This window comes from Durio zibethinus, chromosome 12, assembly GCF_047325235.1.
Source record: "Durio zibethinus cultivar Kanyao isolate XHJ-2024 chromosome 12, ASM4732523v1, whole genome shotgun sequence".
Lineage (NCBI taxonomy): Eukaryota > Viridiplantae > Streptophyta > Magnoliopsida > Malvales > Malvaceae > Durio > Durio zibethinus.
The window spans coordinates 21,744,420-21,765,160 of NC_143173.1; the positions used below are offsets into that span (position 1 = coordinate 21,744,420).

Sequence of the window (20,741 nt, forward strand, 5' to 3'; positions counted from 1 at the left end):
ATAATATTATATTAATAAATAATGTATTATATTATTAATATAATATATGATATTAATAATATATTATTTATTAATATTATATTTATAAATAATATATTAATAAATATTATTATATTATTAATAACAAATGAAGCCTAAAAACTTTAATCATTTTCTTTTACATATTTTTGTTTTCACATTTCTAAAATAAAAACATTATATCCAAATATGTTTTCAAATTCAATAAATTGAAAATGAAATGAAAATAAAACAAAACAAAATTTTCAAAAACGTAAAATATAAAGTACACAACAATACCAAACGATCCCTAAATAAACACAAGAAAAAAAAAAGAAAGAAAATCAAAGAATTTGATCTAGTTTGTGGGATTCAATCCTAAAAGTCAAGCTTGAGCAAAATTGGAAACTAAATCATAGGAATTGTCGAACTGAATCAAAGTAAATTAAGAAGCAAAAATTAAGAGCATGACCAGATTTGTTGTTGATAGATCCAATCTCAACCATCAAAGAAAATCCTTAAAATCACTATCCAAAATTCTATATAAATCATGTTCCAATACACAAAAACACACAAAGAGAAAATTAGACAAAGATTATGAGGAAAGAATATAGAAATTATACAAGCAGTCAGAGTTTCATCTCTATTATAAGTTTGTTAGGTTTTTCGATTCTAAGTTTTTAGGCTTTTATTTTGTTTTCTAAAGTCTTATATTTTTGGATTGGAATTTGTTTTGGTTAATTTAAATTTGGGATCTTTCTTGAATTTATTGTTTTTTGGAAATTTTTTAGATTTTGCTGGGAAATCTAGGTTTTTTTGGGTTTTTCTGAATTATATGACTGAAGTTTTCGGTGAGATTCTCTAGTTTTCGACTGTTGAATTTTCTTTTAGAGAAAAAAGCAACAAAAAACCAAAGGTAGAGAAAGAGAGTGAAAGTTTGAAAATTAAAGGAAAAAAGAAATTTTTTTGCTTTTAAAGTGAGCCAAAATGCATTTTTCATTAACAGAGAATCTGTGTGTTTCTTTAAAATTGACTTGGTACCCGTGCAACTCAGTTTTAACTAGCATTCCATTTTTGCTCTGAGCTAAGCAACACCTTTAGCCAAGCTTTGAGTCGCACCAACCTGAACCACTTGTTGTGACTGATATTGCATCTCTAAGCCAAGCCAAGTTAAATTCAAGTTTTTTTTCTTTTGCTTATTTTATTTATTTATTCCTTCATTTGTTTATTTATTTATTTATTTATAAATATTTTTATAAAAATATATTTAAATAAAAAGAGTCTTACCAACATATTAAATGGCTAATATTTTTATTTTTTAAAAATAAGATTTTACCAACATATTGGAGAACCTTATGAGTTTTTAAAATTTTTTTAAAATCTTAAGCAAAAATGAAAAAAAAAAAAAGCTTTACCAATATATTGGAGGGCTAGTATTTTATTTTAAAAAACAAAGTTTTACCAATCTTATAATTTTTAATAAAAATCAATTTTGAAAAATAAATAAAATTTTTTTTCATAAAATCCTACCAATATATTAAAGGATAATTTCTGACAAAAAATCTTACCAACTTATTAGAGGATATTTTTGATAATAAACCATGTTTATAGAGATTTATTACCTTAAGCAAAATTAAATGAATCCAACAATGGAACCTTTTCAAATCATGACAAATAGTCTCTTTAAATACTCCTTAGGTGAAAAAATATTCTTAAATTATTACCAACATATTGGAGTAATTTAAGAAAAATTTTTAATATTAAAATTATTTGAAAAATTATAAATATATTTTAAGGCTTGGATAACTTGAAATCAAACTGGTACCATATTTTGTATGAGTGTTGTGAGTGTGCTATAACTTTCTTCATGTGTAACTATACTCTTGAACCTAAAATCTGGTTTCGTAAACTAGAATCTACCATTTAAAGATATTTAAGTCAAGCTTGGGACTTCTCTTTAAAATGTGATAGATTCAGTTGGGTGGCCAATTGCACATAAACAAAAAAGATTGGTAGCAACTTCTAAAATCTATGTCAAGCTGTAAGTATACGGACCTATATGTTATGACAAGTTTGGTGACTCTATTGAGGATTCCGAGAGTTAGGCCAGTAAATAATTTTTTGTTATCTAAGCCTAATTTAATAAATTTAAAAATTTTTCCTTTTGTTTGTATTTTATTTATCTTTTAATCATATCTATCATTCATTTGCATATGCATAATGCGAGCTCTACACCTAAGTTCTGTCCTTTAGGAAGGAGTAAAATACTTATGCATTTATGAGATTTCATGTCTCTACATGGGCTAGTGAAACACTTTTACTCAAATTAAACCCTTTCTGCTTGTAGCCTATAATAGGCGAGGATTGTTGTATCTTACTAGTCTGTGATAGATAATGATGTAAAAAATAATTTGAAAACCTTTATAAATAACTCAAATCACATAGTTAACCTTATGAGCTTAAACTATAGGTAGAGTCATATTCCCTGGACTTTTTAGAATTGGCCCTAAGTTAATATCATGTTGTTATTGTATTTATTTTGTTAATATGTTTATTTTCTTTATATTGAAATAATTAACCAATTTATTTTGTTTTTTTTTCTTGTCATGTATATTCATAAAACATTCATACAAATTGCATAGCATATCTACCCCAAAGATATTTTCAATAAAAGCTTTCATGGAATCCACTGAACATCTCTCGTCTATGTTCTTCAAGTGTGAGTCACCTAATAATTTAAAGGTAGAATAAAAAAAAAGGTAACAAAAGGAAAGGGATTATTTACCATCTGTTTATATTTCTACCCTACCTAAGAAAGTTCATTTGCTCCTCAAACAAAAGGATTTGAAAGACTTGTCAGATATATGGAAGAATATGAGCCAATTCAGATAATTAGCCTTCTATGACAAATATAGCCATATTGCGCATCTCCTTTCATTGGTAGTTAAAAATTCCATCATTAGAATAATAATGCAATTATGAGATCCTTCATATAGATGCTTCATCTTTAATGAGGTTGACATGATAATGACTATAAATGAGTATTCTATATTGATGGGTTTACATCTCTAATCACAAGATAAAATCTATGTCAAAAAGGAAAAACTAGCATTTCACAATAAACTAGTCGATCTCATGACGATAAACAAAGAAGATGTGAATGTACAAGTTTAAGAAAAAAATGACCATATCTATCTATATTGGGAATTTTTTTAAGATTTTATCATGAAGTGCTTGAATGATGATTGATGATTGGATATGTTTGTTTTGGCTATATATGGCATAGTGGTCTTTCCTAAAATTTTGGGTCATATTGATATTAAAGTGATCAACTTTTTTTGGCATGTGGAAAAAATGTTGCAATCTCTCTTCTGCAATCTTAGTTGTAACAATTAGATCCATGAACTATTGTCATTAAAAGGGGAAAGTGCACGTTGTTGGATGGGTGCCATTACTATATTTGTGGATGAAGAGTTGCTTTAAATGCAAGATGAATATGTTTTTGAAACTTTACCTTTACAATTGAGCCCCAATTAAGGAGTTTTACGAGAATGAATGGTCAAAGCCCAAATCTAAAGAGGAATGGATGGTCTTGCTACAAGGTCTTACTTGTATTTAGGTGAAATGGTGAGTTCCATGCATGAATCATGAATTGATTTTATATTAATGTGAAAATGAGACTGGGTCCCACTTTTAGGTTTATAATGAGTAACAAGCTATCAATCGCTTATGGTACAAAGATAGTATGGGTTTGGTCAGTTCGTTCCTATGACACACAAGCTCACTCAATCAAATTTTCTATATAATGAGTTAAAAATGCTACAAAAGGTGGATAATGTGATTAAGGCATGGAAAAAGCCCAAAAAAAATGAGTATTAGGTCGTTTACTGATAAGGATATTTGGTATGGAAAGCTAATAGAGGTAAGGAAGTTGTGTTTACTCTTAAAAATCATTACTAGCCAGTGAATTAGGAGTTAGATAAGAGACCCTCAAAGTTAGAATTTACAAGGAAAGAATTTGAAGTTAAGAAAGACAAAATGAAGCAATAGATTCAAAGGCTTCAAGAAGAGAGAGAGTAATAGAAAGATAAAGCAAAAAAGCTAGAAGTTAGAGTCCATATGATCTCTAAGAAGTATGATGTTATGGTTAATGATTTAGCTAAACTACATCAATAACATAAGAAATTAGAAGCTGAGAGTAAGGCCTAAAAGGTTGTTAGGGAATATAACATTGCCTTTAATGAGTTGATGGAGTTGCATTAAGAGTATAAAAGGTTATGTATCCAAGTGAAAGCCAACAAAGTAAGTACCGTTGATTTGACTTATGAGAATGAAAAGTTGAAGAGAGAATATTTCTAAATAGAGGATGAATGTGTTGAAGCTCAAAAGGAGAATGAGATGGTTAGAGGGTAAATTCAAACATTAAAGTAAAAATTGAATAAACAAAGGGATCATATCAAGGCACTCACAAAAGAGTATATGGAGCTATCCTACCAAGTGTGGTTTGGCAAAAAAAAAAAATCTAGGAAGGTAAAAGTACATAAAGCACCTTGTGACTTAGATAACCAAAGTAGTGATCAAGGCTGGAAAGATGGTTGAATAAGTTAAGGTGTTGAGAACATTAGTCATAGCAACAAGAAAGCATGGACAACACTTATTGAACTTTATTAAAGAGGCCAAAGATCATTATAAATAGATTAAACATTTTTACAAGTGGAGAATAATAGACTTAATGTAAAATGAATTTTTGTGGAATAAATGAAAGTCCATTTTTGTTGAAAATCTTTAAAGGCAAACTTTTTTTATTTTTCATGCATTACATTCATTCATTCATCGTTAATTTTAATCATGTTAGTTCACAATAAGACCACTAATTTAAGAATATGGTACATAAGGTTTAAAGATTCTCAACATCAGTGCAATACTTAAGCTTAAGCTAGAAAAATGAAGCAAGACAATGCAAGCTATGTTGAAAAATTAAAAAAAGCTCAAGAAAAAATCAAGGGAGAGTTGAACAAAATTCTTGAAGCATTAGGCAAGTTGATTAAAGGAAAGGCAGTGGAAAAAGCTACCTCGTAGGATATTGCTAATTTTTTATATCCTTCAAGTTATGGCTCATATCATGCCCAATCTACTCAAAGCTTTCCTTCACAACAGTTTACATTTCTTACAAGCTATACTTACACATGACTACCACCTGCACCTAGCCAAAGGAATGTTTAAAGCTACATCAACCCTACATTCACTAAAAATACAGTTGAACCAGTCTAAGTTCCTAATTTAGATGACAAAAAAAAAAGTTAAAATTGAAAATGGTTGAGGCTTTGGAGAACTCAAAAGCTAATCACAAGATGAACATACTTGAAGATAGGTGAAAAGCTGTGCAAGATATTAATTTTTATGGTTTTATGGATGCCATTGGGCTTTTTTTGGTTCCAGATATGGTTATACCATCAAAATTTAAATTGCTAGAGTTTGAAAAATACAATGGTATGAAGTGTCTTATCATACATGTTATAATGTAATGTCATAAGATGGTGGCTTACGTCAATAATGAGAAAATGCTCATTCATATATTTCAAGATAACTTGACTAAATCTACTGTAAGGTGGTATGTTTAGTTGGATAAAACCCGTATTCAATCGTGAAAAGAGTTAGCCCATTCTTTTATCAATCAATACTGTCACATCATAGATCTTGCTATTGATCACCTTTATTTATAGAGTAAGGAGAAAAATGTGATGAAATCATTTAAAGAATATGCTTAGAGGTGGAGAGATGTAGCTGTTTAGGTCTAACCACACTTGACTAAAAATGAGACAATCATTTTGTTTGTAATCATTTTGAAATTGCCCAATTATGAAAAGATGATAGAAAATACAATTAAAAAGTTTGTTGATATGGTAATTTCATGTTAAATTATTAAAAATGCTATTAAAAATAGCAAGCACGAAGAAAAAGGGTCTTCTATTGCTAAAAGAATGCCTAAAAAAAAAGTGAAACTTAAGTTATGAGTTTTGAAAGGCAACAATTTAAGAACTATATCCTTTATCCATAACCCATCTACCCTACATACTACCCCACCATAAATAATACTTTAGCTTTTCTATATAAACCAGTTCCATAACCTTCTTATCCACTCATTTATCAACCAACATTTAGACCACTTACCAAGACGTCCAACCCTAACACTTTTTCTACTGTAAGACCTTTTATATGTCCAGTTAACCCAATAAATGGTCCACGAGAGCCATAAAACAATCGAAAGAAACCCACCTTCGACTCTATTCCCATGACCTATACAAAGTTATACCAAAAACTCTATAATAATCATTTAATTGCTCATCTTTGCATAAAACCACTTAAGCCTTCTTATCTCAAGTGGTATGATATTACTGCTCATTGCAATTACCACTTCAAAATAATTAACTATTCCACTGAAAATTGAATCGTTTTGAAATACAAAGTGTAAAATCTGATTAAAGATAAGATGATTAATTTTGATATAAGTGGGAAAACAACGTCCAATGTTAGTGGCAATATATTACCCAATCATACAATATATGCTTTGAATAAGGATAGGGAACGTTGTATGAAAAGAAAGGTTAAAGATATTAAAACACCATTTAGTCAATTATTTGACATCTTATATAAGGCTGGTATGATACAACCAGTAGACCTAATACTTATTATAGGAGATGTGTCCCAAAACAAAGATGTAAGTACCATAGTAGGGCTCCAAGTCATTCAATTAAAACTTGTAAGTAATTTTATGAGAAGGTATAGAAGTTGAAGGATTCTTATCAGATTAAGCTTTATGAGAAAGGGAAGGCTTTGAAACATGCTGAGGTGTCTATGACTTATAAATTAAAATGGGTGCCAAAACCAATAACCATTTATTATAGTGAGAAGCCAAATTCAATCAATGATAAGCTTGTCCCTAAACCAGTGACCTTTAAGGTCTTAAGCTTGTTCCTTTATAAAAATGAAAAAGTTATGCCATGAAGGTATGGCTATGAAATGATAGTTCAAAGGCAAGAAAAACCACACCCAAGCCAGATATCGCATAGGTTGCATAACCGGAAGTGGAAAGTGTTATTCTTTAAAAAAGCTAGAAAGGGTAAAAAAGAGAAAGCAATAATGGTGAAAAAATAGGTTGAGCCAAAGCTAATTTCAAAAAAAGACAATTCAAAGCCTATGTTTAAGAAAAGCCTATGAGTTCTTGAAGCTAGTAAAGCACAATGAGTATTTTGTAGTTAAGTAATTAAAAAAGATCAGCTAGGATCTCTTTGTTATCATTGCTATTGAATTGAAACCACATTGCAATGCCTTGTTCAAGGTGTAAAATCTGGCCTATATAGTGCACAATGTATCGGTAGAATATGTAAACCATTTGGTGAGAAATCTAGTAGTGCCACATTACATACCCTTCAGTGATATCCTACTTGAGAGAAAAGAAAGCACAAAAGTTATGCATATTATTTTTAAATGAAACATCATACTATAGCCAAGATCTTTATTGAGAATGGTTCGGTTATTAATGTTATGCCCATGTCCACCATAGCAAGGCTGCCCATTAATATGTCCTACATAAAAAGTAGCTATATGATTGTCTGAGTTTTTTATGGGACTACATGTGAGGTATTATGAGACATTGAGATGCCTTTGCAAATTAGGCCTGGCATATTCAATATAAAATTTTAGGTCATGGATATCTCTTCGTTTTATAGCTATTTGCTGAGCAAGGCATGAATTCACATGGTAGGTGCTGTGATCGTGGCTGGAAAAAAACTTTTCCCCCACCCTTTAAAGCAAAGTGTGACTTTCTGGTCTTGGCTTTTTCAATGACTCTTTCCGTAAGCCCTATGTTATAAGGGATGGAAAGTGTAATCGCCAAAACTGATTATTCAAAAAGTAAGGAGGTCTTTCTCTGATCTTGTATTTACTCCTAGAGTAAGGTTGAGTGAGGAAGGCATGAAGAAAACTTGAGGAGGAGGGAATTTATGAATTTAACCAAAATTTGAGAGAAATTTAATGTGGGTTGTTGGAGTGGGACAAGTGGTTGGTGTGGGTTTTTTGGTAGGTGGGGTATTTTTTTTCTAATTTTGTAATTAATTTTATTAAAATATAAGTTTAAAATTTTTTAATTTTTGAATAATTTTAAAATAAAATCCAGTTAAAGGGATTGATGATTTATAAATGAAAAAAATAAAGTATTAATAATTTAATATGATATATATAGAGATTTTAGATGAAAATTTTTTATAAATTTTTTTTGTATAAGTTAGAAGAAAATTAATTAAAATTAAATATTATATTTTGATTTTGTTATTTATTAATTTATGATTTTGTATTTGAAATTTAATATTTTTTTGTTGTTTTGGTATTTATATTATTGTCAATTCTTTTACTATTGATTAATTCTTATTAAGTTATTATTATTTTTGTGTAATTATTGAAGATTTTATTCATTATATAATATATTGAAAGTAATTTGTGATAAAATTTTTTTTACATCAATTAGTGTATCAAAACGATTAAGTTACTTAATAAATTGAGCATTTTATGATCTATTACTCTTAAGATTAAAAAAAATTAAAAAATTTCATGTAGATTCAATTTTTAATGATGGAGTAAGTAACATTAATATTTTTAAATATAAATTTATTTTATTTTTATACAAAATAGCAAGCATGTCACAACGTGAAAAGTTCCTAAGTAAAAGGCGCGCCAAGTGATGATATAGGTTAGTATTTTAGAATACTTGTGTCAGATACAAAATGAAATATTTCATGTAAATTTTGTGGTAAAGTTGTAAAAAGAGCAATCGCATGTTTCAAGGAACACATTGCTCATAAAATTGGCAATGTTGCACAATGCCTTAACGTTATTGGTATATTTTTATAATTCATTTGAAAATATTATTGTTAATTTCTTAATAAAAATTATAAAATTTCATAAGTATGTGTAATTAATTTTTTTGTTTTTTTTTTAAAACTATGTCACTAATAGGTGTGGTGAAAGAAAGTATGATGAAACTTTTTTAAGAAAGCAAATCAAATAAAGTTGACAATAAAAGAAGAAAATATAAATTTTTTTTGCAATTAAGAGGGGAAGACTATGATTATGAAGGATTTATTGATGAAGACATCGCTACTAGATAAGTTATGTTAGATAGTATCCAATCACAACATGAGTAACACATAAGACAAGAATTCAGACAAAGAACTAATGGTTGGAGTAACATATATGAAGAGGGACAAAGCTTTCATAGTTTAATTGCTAAATATTTTAAAGAAAAAAAAAGGAAATCAATTTTAAATGAGTATAAATTTTCATTAAGGGAGCTATAACTGAACTTGTTTGAATTAAGAGTTTAAAGCAACCAAAAATAAGTTATTCACTTCTAAAGATATTAAAAAGGAAGATGGATGAATCAGTATCAAAATTTTTTATATATGATCGATTTTCTTTTTAGTTAGCAAAATCTCCATAGTTGCATAATTTGATTTCTATAGTAACAAAAGTTGGTAAACTTGTAAAACTTTCAATACCTTATAAGGTATCAGATGTGTATTTAGAGTTTGAGTATAATAATATCATGAATGGGTTAATGGATTAAAAGCACAATGGAATGAACTGGGTGCCACTTTGATGTATGATGGTTAGACCAATAGTTTGAATCAAATGCATATAATTAATTTCCTTTTTATTGTAGTAAAGAGACCATTTTTTAAAAATCTATAGATTTCTCAAGTGTTTGTAGTAGATATACAAACTTTTACTATAGATTATTGGATGAAGCTATAGAAGAAATTGGGAAAGAGTACATTATTCAAATAGTCACTGATAATAAGGCAGCATTTAAAGCAGCTAGAAAAAGACTAATGGAAAAGAGATAATATTTGTATTATATAGCATGTTCAACTCATTATTTAGACTTGTGCCTTGAGTATATTGGCAAGAAAAAAATGTGGCAAAGGTTTTGGATGATGCAATGAAAGTGACTTGTTTTATATACAATCACATTTGAACTATTAATTTGATGAAAAAATATACATAAGGGAAGCAAACATTCGTCTTGCTCTTACTTGATCTGGCATTTATTTCATACAGTAGAAGAAATAATGAAGCAAAAGCAAGGTTTGAGAGATATTCAATTCAAAAGTTAGTATTTAGTAATTAGTATAACTATTTAAATCTAACATATTTTTATGATATCATTATTTAAAATATTAATTTAAAATATATTACTCTAAACATTTATTGATGAATATATAAGAATTTAAAGAATCAAAATGGGGATAACAAAAATTGGGCCTTGTTTATGAAGCCAAAAATATCATTTTATTTGGGAAAAAGCAAATGATATGATAAAAGTTTATAACCCTTTGTTAAAAGTGTTATACCTTATGGATTGGTGATGAAAAACCAATAATGAGCTTTATTTATGAGGTTATGGATAGAGTTAAATAAGGAATTCAGTAAAATTGTTATTATTTTGCTAAATATGAAAAGATTATTGATAATAGATGGAGTTTCATGCATTATTACTTGCATTCAGCTGATAAGTAAACCAAGAATGTAGATTGTATTTAAAAAGTATGTTTATTTTTTATGCTTAAATTGCTTATGTGTTTATTTTTTATTACTTTAATAAAATATTGTTATGAATTATGTTTAGGTTATTATATCAATCTATAATTTCAATTTGGAGTGGAGCATTTTGCAAATGTATCAAAAAAAAATTAAAAATTACAAGAGTAGTAATTGAAAGATAAGAACCTTTTATAGATACTCAAATCAAAATGACTAATCAGGTTAGCATTTAAAACTATTTTATAACTTTAACATTTATTTTATGTATTAAAAATAAAATTATTTTTTATTTATTCATTTATTATTGTATTTGTAATTAACATAGTTGCTATTATTTCAAAATAAGTATGAAACATTTGGTACTCTACAGGCACAAAGAGTTTGGAAGCAAATGAATCAAGGTAAATAGTAATTAAATAATTATAATTTATTTATATTATTTAATTGTATAACACATTTAAATTAATTTAAATAATTTTATACAGCTAAGTAGTGGATGATATATGACATTTATATGCTTGAATTAAAAAAAAACTACCAGTTAGAGTGTTCAGTCAAACATTTGTATCAAATCGTGAATGAAATTAGAGCATATTTAGCTATACTCACAATAAAGCAAGAAATATATTGGAGTTTGAAATATTTCATAAACTAGTATATACCTATTATAACATAAGGCTAAGGATGAGACATCATAAAAGAATGAGCATTGACAAGATAAATAATAGTTTTAATCTTATTAGCCTTGACTATATTTTTGAAGATGATAATCCATTAACAAAATGGCTGCAAAAGAAAGAAAATCCTCTGTTAGATGGTTAAAACTCTAATTGGTTGCGTGCAAATAATTCTAATAACGAAATGAATATTGAACAGTCACACCAATTTATAGAAAGGAATATGTCTCATTCAAGTTCAAGTTTAACTCCAAATTAGAGTGATGATGGTAGGTGTTTAAGTCCAGATGATGATGATGGCAATGGTGCAAAATTTGGTAGTGATATGGATGCAAATTGATCTTATAGCTCATTTGGAGGAAAACTTGGACTTGCTACTATAGGTGGACTTTTCATTAACATGGTAAAATATGAAATAAATCCATTTGTCGAATCTAGTGGAGTTAAAGTGTAAGTGTAGCTCGATTAGAGGGAAAAGCTAAGAAGCACAATTATGATATTTCTAGAGATTCTTCATCTTCAACTAGGAGACCAAATTCTAGTAATTTTATGTATAGTGAATCATCTGCTAGTACTTATGGATATTACTATCCATTAGAATAACTTAATTTTCAACATTTTAATGATTATCCACCTCTATATGGTTATTATCCATCATCCACCTCAAATGTATCCTTTACCACAAATGTATCCTTCACTACAAATGTATCAACCTCAAATATATCTTTCACCTCAAATGTATCATTTACCATAAATGTATCCCTTACTACAAATGTATCATCCTCAAATATAACTTCCATCTCAAATGTATGAAAAACAAAGGCTACAAGGATGGGGATAGAGTCAATTTGGCTCTTAAAGTGAAGATAGAGAATTTGACTCTCTTCATCATTCTACCCTGTGGTAAAATTTGAAATATATATAAATTATTGTAATTGATGAAATTTAAAATTATATTTTTAAATTTGTAATTTATTAAATATAGATGCTTGGTATTTAACATATTATATTTTGTTAATACTTTATTTATCTAAAGTTAATATTGAATATAAATTTGGCTTGAGCAAAAATTTTGTTGCTAAACCAAATGTGAATGCTTTATTATAATCTAAATAAAGTTGTAAATAATTTTTTTAAAAAATAAAAAACAATGTCATAAATTACTTTAAAATTCATTAAATAAGAGTTTTTATGATTATAATTATAATTATTAAATTTTATAACAAATTGAGCAAAATTAAAAGAATTCATGATCGCGATGACTACAATGGTTTCCGTTATATCTGAAAACACGATGCGATCGAAAACATTGCCATGATCGCTATTTAAATACCTGAGTTTTGTCCTCTGGTATTTTTTAACTTAAAATCAAGTTGGGTTTTAAATAGCCTATGAAATTTTTATAGCCATGACTAAAGGTTTGGGACAGAGACAATCATACTATCCAATATTTAGTTTCATTTATCAACATGTGTTTTGTCTGTGTACTAACAAAAAGTGTTATTAGATTGACAAATCATTGTACATTAAACCACAAATCTTGGGAAATATCTTTTCTCAAGAAAGCCTTTTTTTATGCTGAAGTCTTCTTCATTTTAGCTTTCAAAATTTGTGTTTAATATATCGTTCTTCAAGAATTTTAGGACATTGTCATGCAAATTAAGAGTTTGCATGTTATGTAACTTTCTGACTCTAAAAACTTTGACAAGACTAATGTGTGTAAATTCTGTAGAATAATCTAAAGCATCACCATGCCATGAGCAAAACATTTGCTACTATTATTATTATTTAAATAATACTCTTTATATACCAAGATGTCCACTCTAATGACATATGTCAAATAGCATCAACTTTATATTTTGTATTGTTCACCTTGTATGCTATGCATAGTTTTTTTTTTTTTTTTACCTAATTTGAAAATTTTAGTCTAGTTAGGAAGTTATAAAATCTTTCTAGATTTTCTAAATCTAGGGTGCTAACCTATCCTTAGACTTGCCCATCATCCTTGTTCCTAATATTGCCTTTTTCACTCCATATCATTTACTCATCCCTCCTTATAATTTCTTTTTACTAATTCCTAAGATACTTGACATATTTTACTAGGGTGTAAATGATATACTTATACTCGCAAGCTATTCAGGTTCAGCTTGAAAAAAATTGAAATTCAACTTAATTATTATCAAACTAAGCTCGAGCTCGAATAACTTGATTTATAGAGTGATTTGAGTTCAAGCATTTTAATACTTGACTCAAGCACTCGCGAGCTTGTTCGAGTTTTTTTATTTTAATATATATTTTATTAGTTTAATTATATTTTTACCCTTAAAATATAAAAAACTTAAAACTAAAATCCTAAAATCTATTCTTTTCCTCTTTCACTCTCAGCCTCTCCTCTCCCCTAAACGACGCTACCTCTTAACTCATTCCCCTTCCCCAAATAATCTTTCCTCTTTCACTCTCTCTCGTGCTCTTCTTTTGCTTTCTTTAAATCTCTTTTCTCATGTTTCTACTGCAACTCTTGCAAGAAAAACCCTCCTTACTACAAACTATGCTCAGAGGTTTGTTGATAACTTCCAAGAAGCGAAGACACAAATCAATTGCATGTACTAAGTCAAAATCTCAGTAGGAACAACCATTTTTTCCAGCATCTCTAATTTTTTCCCTAGCTTTTTTATTTGTTTTTCGGGTATTTGTGGTATTTCTAGTTTTTTTTTTTAGGTATTTTAAGTATTTGAATCTAAATTATTAAATTATTGATATTATCTTGTGATTGGATGGTTATGTAAAAGGATAACATGTGATTTGATTTTTTTTCTTTTAGTCTGTTCTTCTCTTTAAATTGTTTTTATTGTTTTGAATTTTTATGGTTTTTTTTCATATATTTGGAATGATTCACATAAGATTTTATGGATTTTTTTTTGTTATTTTGATTTGTGTTCTGTGGAGAATGAATAAATCACAAATTTTCTAATATGATTCAAGCCAAGTGGAGCGAGCTTGAGCTTGAAAAATAAAACTCAAGTGAGTTTGAGTCGAGATTCGAGCTTTTATTTTTGAATCGAGCTTGAGCTCGAGCATTGCAATGTACCGGCTCGGCTCGATTACACCCCTAATAAGGCTTACCCTTTCCTTACCTAGCACAATATACTTAAGTAGCCTAAGAGTTATCCAATCCTAATGTTTTGCCTTTTGTTCTCTTTGTTGATTACTTGTTTGCAATAGTCTCCCTCTTAAGAAAGAACCTTTGTTCATCAATCTAATTGTTCTTAACTATAGTGTACAACATGTTGATACATTAATTTAGATTTTTCTTCTCTTGCTAGAACATAATCTGTTATGACATGGAATAAATTTTTTAAAGTCCTTTTGAAATAAGTGAAAAAAAAAGTCAATCATAATTATCTTGATCGAAAATAACATGGTCATGAAATTTAAAAATTTATCAAGAAAATCTTACTTTTAAGCCTTATTATAAAGTTCTTGCCAAAAAGTAACTATTATTTAAAGTTGATGATTTTAATAAGGCTCTTGAACATTGAATTTTATTTTGATTTTTCTTTAGCAATTTTTTCATTTCTGCCACTCCCTTTTCTCTCTTTCTCTTTCTCTCTCTCTCTCTCTCCCCTTTTCTTTTGTGAGTATAACTTGTTATTTGGGCCTTTAGAGTATGTCCATTAAGCAATTAAAGTTGTAATCTCACTAAACTCGTACACTTTTGAGGTTTTCGTATGATATTACCTTTCATTAGACCATTGGCAGCTATTGGTTGCCATGTCCTTAATCAAATCATAGGTAATGTCAAAGGTCTTACTCATGAGAGCACCACCTACAGCATCATTTAGAATAGTCCCAATGGCAGTTATCAACCTATTATAAAAAAATCTAAATTTTTAACCATTTCGATAGTCCATGATGTGGACACCTTCTCAAGAGCTCCTTATATCATTTTCAAGCCTCATACAAGGTCTTTGAGTCATGATATGCAAAAGTAGTAATATCATTCTGCATTTTGGCTGTCTTGGTCGAAAGAAAGAATTTAGCCATAAACTTTTATACTAAATCATCCCAGCTAGTAATAGAATCCGATGGCATAGCGGATTCTTGGCTTTATCTCTAAGGGAAAAAGAAAATTACCTAATTTTAATGGCATCACCATTATGTTTAAATGTATCACATATCTCTAAGAAATCCCATGGGTGAGCATTAGGGTTCTCATTTGCATGACTATTAAATTGCACTGAAGATTAAATCATTTGAATGATTGCAGTTTTAATCTTAAAGTTATTGGTTTGAATGGCTAGCCTCTTAATGTTAGGTTGGAAACCATTAAGATTAGGCACAACATAATCTCTAAAGGCTCTAGTGTTTGCTTGTTAGGCCATTTTGGTAAGATCAACTTATCTTTCCCTTCTAATTCTCCTAAGGGTGTTTTCTATCTTCAGATCTAGAGGGATCAACTCATGACTCCTAATTGATTGCATACATTGGCCATAAGGACAACTAGATTAAATGGAAGAATTCTAAAGAAAGGATCTAAGTATGTACAACTAATAAAATGAGACAACAAAAAAAGTTAGCTTTTGTACACTTTAATGAAACAAAATCAAGGCAAGTTAGTAACTAGCCTAGCATGTATGTACACTAAAGGGTGAATTAATCTATAGACGAGCATGTCAAAGTACGATATTAGCCTAAAGGAAATCTTGACACCTAGTCTCCAATAATAGCACCAAAAACTTAATTGATGATTTTTGCAAGCGCACAAATCGTTTAAGTAATTATTGTGACTTAAGTCAAAGTATTGTTTACACGAAGATTAGTTAAAAAGTCTAGGCTAAGTACTTATTATTGACATACTATATCTAAAGTTAATTCCAACAATTACAAGAAGCATTGTTACTCTAAGCTCAATAAGAAAGTAAAAACAAGGAAGTAACATACACATAACCAAAAGTATACTAGGTAAATGTAAAGAAAGCATACATGAAATCCTATGAAAGAAAATAACTAAATTATATCGATTGAATTAAAACATTCAAGAAATGTAATTCTAATCTAGTGTACATGAATTAAAAAACTAGAAGTGCAACCAAACAGCAAATGCAAAGATTGCATGTAAACTCTAATCGAATTAAATAATACTTTAACTTCCAAAGAAAATGCACTTTGAATCTTACATGAATTCAATTTGAACAGAATCTTAGCTGCAAAAACAACAATGGAACATGAATTAAAACACAATTGAATTGAAGTTGTTTAAGGGAAATTGCAAGGAAAGATTAAAATCCTAGAAAATTGAAACTGATTTCAAAATTGGAAATGCAACAATTTCGAAATTAAATCTTAGATCTACAATCCTAGAGTGTGAATGAACTTAAACTGAGCTAATGCAACTTAGATCTACAAGCTAACTATAAGATCCAAGAAAAAAATCCTCAAAACAATGCATTTACAAGCTCAATTGACTTCCACAAAAATCAAAGTGCAAAAAATGTAAAAATAGAGCAATCAAAAGAAAATTAGCCAAACAACCATGGAAAACATCAAATTTAAAGCAAAGAATTGAATCTAAGAAAGTAAATAAATGAATTAACAAGATTAAATCAAGGATAAAATGGATGAACGCCTAGCAATGAGAGAAGACTCCTAAAGGGCTATCACCACTTGATGCTTCCCTTGCTGCTAGATTTTCAGCCAAAACTTCCAAGAATTTAAAAAAAAAATATGTAACGAATTTGCAAGTGAAATTTCTAGACTTGTAGTATTATGAATGAGAGTTAGTAGAAAATTTTGGGTCAAAACTTGTAAGAATTCAATGAGATCTAATGTGAAAACTGCAGGTAACTCACTGAAGAAAATTGCCAAACAAGATAAAAAGCATGAAATTGTCCAAGAAAACTTTAAGAAAAGTAACTTTTATTACTTAAATCTTAAATTATGCAAGAAAAGTAAATTTCACTAGAAAATGTAAAGAATTTTCTCTCAATCAGCCCTCTAAAAGAATAAAGAGAAAATAGCTAGAGAGAAAATTAACAAAAAAGTAAAATACAATAAATGAAAACAATCTAAAACTCGTTAAAAACTCTCCTCCTTGGTTGGCCATCACTCCTATTTATAAGCTAAGGATGATGTGTTCCAATTAATCAAATTACAAGAAATAGCTAGCTAAAATGCCACAAAAGCTAGATATTTCCATGTAATCTAATCTTGCTTCAAAAGTTTCCTAGTTTGCTTATCTTTACTTCACTTTACTTCAAGCTCTCTTTCTTTGATCTTACAAGCTTTAAAAAGTCAAAATTATAACCAATTAAGAGCCTACAAATTGCTAACTAGGCAGCTTCCCATTGGCCTTCCCTTTGAATCCAAGAAGTGGCACCAACTTCCCATGATCATCACAATTGCATCCTAAGGTTATGCTTGAATATTTGTCTTGAATTTAAGTGCCATTCCTTTTCCTTTTGATCTTCAATTCCCAGCTAATTGAAAGCCATTTAATTGCTGAATTACCCTTGTAAAAATATAAAAATTTTTAGATCTAATTCAAGCTCCCAAAATCACACCTATGTATTAAATGTATTATAGCTCATGCAAGTTTACTATAAAGATGACAAAGCACTAATGAGCTAAAAATAATATTTAAACAAGAAAAATATGAAAATTAAAGCTTGAATTAAATTTTATTTAATTTTAATTAAGCAAAGGAAATAATGAAGGAAAAGGTAGGAAAAATCTCCTAAGTATAGCATTGAAGCATGATCACACTAGTTTCGGCCAAATATAGTTTCTAGCACCAAAATGCATCCAAAATGAGTCCAAAATTTTCATATTTCCTCTTTTCTCATATTTTTATATATGCATTGAATATTTAAGCAATTATGAGTATTTTTGCCATAATTTTTCAATAAACAAGTGTCGTAACGATTTTGGGACCGCTAGACATAAAAGAGTTTTAAAATCGAAGTAAATGGAAGAGTCTCCACCAATCTTTGTTAGGGTGTGATTAGCCACCCAAAAGTTTATCTTTATAATAAAACTATAAAAACAAGTTTAAAGTTTATCAAAAAGATAAATTTTGGTTTACGAAAAATCAAGTTAGGCTCGGGAGTCGGTTACATGTGGGGAAGGATTAGCACCCCCACAATGTCCATAAATTGGTACCATTTAATTATGCACTATTTTCGATGATGGATAAAAAAGGTTTTGACTTGAAATTTAATAGTAATTCCCTTCATTTGGAAAAATAAAATTTTGCTAAAGCTCTTTATTTAGGAATATCAAAAAAATCTTGAAGTTAAAGAATTATTTAAAAATTCTCCAACATCTGGGTAGAATTTAAAATAACTCTTTTCGCTTGAGATTTAACACGATAATCCTTAAAATGAAATAACAATCTTTATAGAAGATAAATGTTAGTGACTCTCCAACATCTAGACAGAGTACCAAGAATTATTTTCTTCGGAATGTTATTTTTATTTTATTTTATAATATCATAATTTTTTTAAAAGTATTATTCTTTTTTTATTATAAAATATTTATCATCAAATAGAAAATGAAAATTAAAGACAGAATAATGCAAAATAATTACCAATGATAACACGCTGACAGATGTATGCCAATGAATGTTATGTGGAATGAGATGCAATTTTAAAGTTAGGTTTTTAAGTATAATGAGACCACCCCGACTCTTCAAATCTAGGTAGAGCTTAGGTGCAACTGTTTATATTTAAGATCCTAATTTACTATTATACTTTTTATTTATTAAAGTTATTATTAATGCGAATTAAGAACTTGTATGAAAAATTTAATGAAATAAATACCCCATCATCTAGGCAGCATTCGGGAACAAATCATTTCAAATGAGATTCTCACACGTGTCCTTAGAATTTTCAAAATGTTTTGAGTAAAGGCTTGCGTAGAGGTTTTAAAGGTTAGGATTTCATGATTTTGAAGATTCGGATTTTAGGGTTTGGATTTAAGTTTTGAGGGTTTTAGGGTTTGATTTTAAGGTATGGAATGTTTAGGATTTTGATTTTAGAGGTTTGGATTTAAGGGATTTTGGATTTAAGAGTTTAAAGGTTTGGGATTTCGGATTTTAGAGGGTTTTAGATTTTAGGGGTTTCAAATTTTATGGGGGTTTGGATTTAAAGGATTTTGGACTTTAGGATTTTGGATTTAAGAGTTTAAAGGTTTGAGATTTCGGATTTTAGTAGGTTTTGGATTTTAGGGGTTTTAGAAACCTAGGATTTTGAAAATTAAGAATCAGTGTTTAAGATTTCGTTTTTAAAAAAATACGAACATCTCTAAAAATTTTTAACATCTAGGCAGATTTACGAAGCAAGTTCGATTTTAATGATATTTTTTAAAAGTTAATTAAAAATTAATTAAAAATTTCTTATATATTTCTTTTTATGAAAATTTATTAATGATAATTCCCCAACATCTAGGCGAAATTATTTTTTAAAAATATGTTTTATTCCTTCCAACATCTAGGTAGGGAAATAATCAAAAGTATTGTTATTATTCCTTTTTAAGCATTTTTAATATATATATTTTAATTATTATCTTACTTTTATTATTATTTATTATTATTAAAAAAATTAGATATTTATCCTAATAAATTTAAACATTTTTATCATGTATAAATATAAAAACTTAAAATAAAAAATATATATATATATAAAAAATTAGAAAATTAAAAAAAAATTTTTTTACTTGAATCGGATCGATCAACGGTCCGGTCAACACTAGTCTGGACCGGTCTGACCAGTTCGACGGTTCAATCAACGGTTTGATGATCCAGCGGTTCGGTTCGATTCAGTTTAGACCGGTTCAATTGGATTGGTCAGTAGCTGTTGGAAAAACTGATCAACGGGTCGGGTTACGCGAATCCTGGGTCAGGTTTGATCCACGCGCGGATCTTCTACGCTTGAAACGACGTCTTTTTGCCCTTATGCTTTCTATAAAAATTAAATTTTTTTAGCTTACTTTTCTGTTTCAAAGGGAAAAAAAGGGGAGAGAGGGCTTCGTGAGAGGTTCGGTGCTTTTGTCGTTCGATCGTCGGAGTACCGCACCAACAGTCGCCTGGTCCACCGTCATCGGTGGTCAGAAACTTCAAAATGACCAGAAGGTTTTGTTCAACCTCCTGAGCTCAGATCCGGTGCTCCTTTCACCGAAAACAACCTTGATTCACGTAGATCGGGTTTTGAAGTTTTCGATATTCTTTTCTTTCTCTTTTTTCTTTGAAAGCTAACTGATACCCTTTTTTCTTAGTGCAGGTGACTCGACGCTGGGTTCTTCTTTGCGTGGAGGACTGTGTTTTATTTTTTATTTTTATTTTTGTATTTTTGTAGATCTGTTTGGGTATTTTGGGGGTGTGTATTTTGCATTTTTTTGTGTCTGAAAGGTTTTTTTGGTGGTGGCTATTGGTTTGAGTGCGCGTCTTTTTTTGGTATTCTAGTGAGGGGATCT

At 28.9% G+C, this 20,741-nt stretch overlaps 1 non-coding gene across 1 annotated transcript; it reads left to right on the forward strand.

The window, feature by feature from the left end:
- Window positions 1–15,177: 15,177 nt before the first annotated feature.
- On the forward strand, window positions 15,178–15,283 carry LOC149515884 (small nucleolar RNA R71). The gene has a single exon (XR_016326377.1). It is a non-coding gene; the product is annotated as a small nucleolar RNA R71 (small nucleolar RNA).
- The last annotated feature ends 5,458 nt before the right edge of the window (window positions 15,284–20,741 follow it).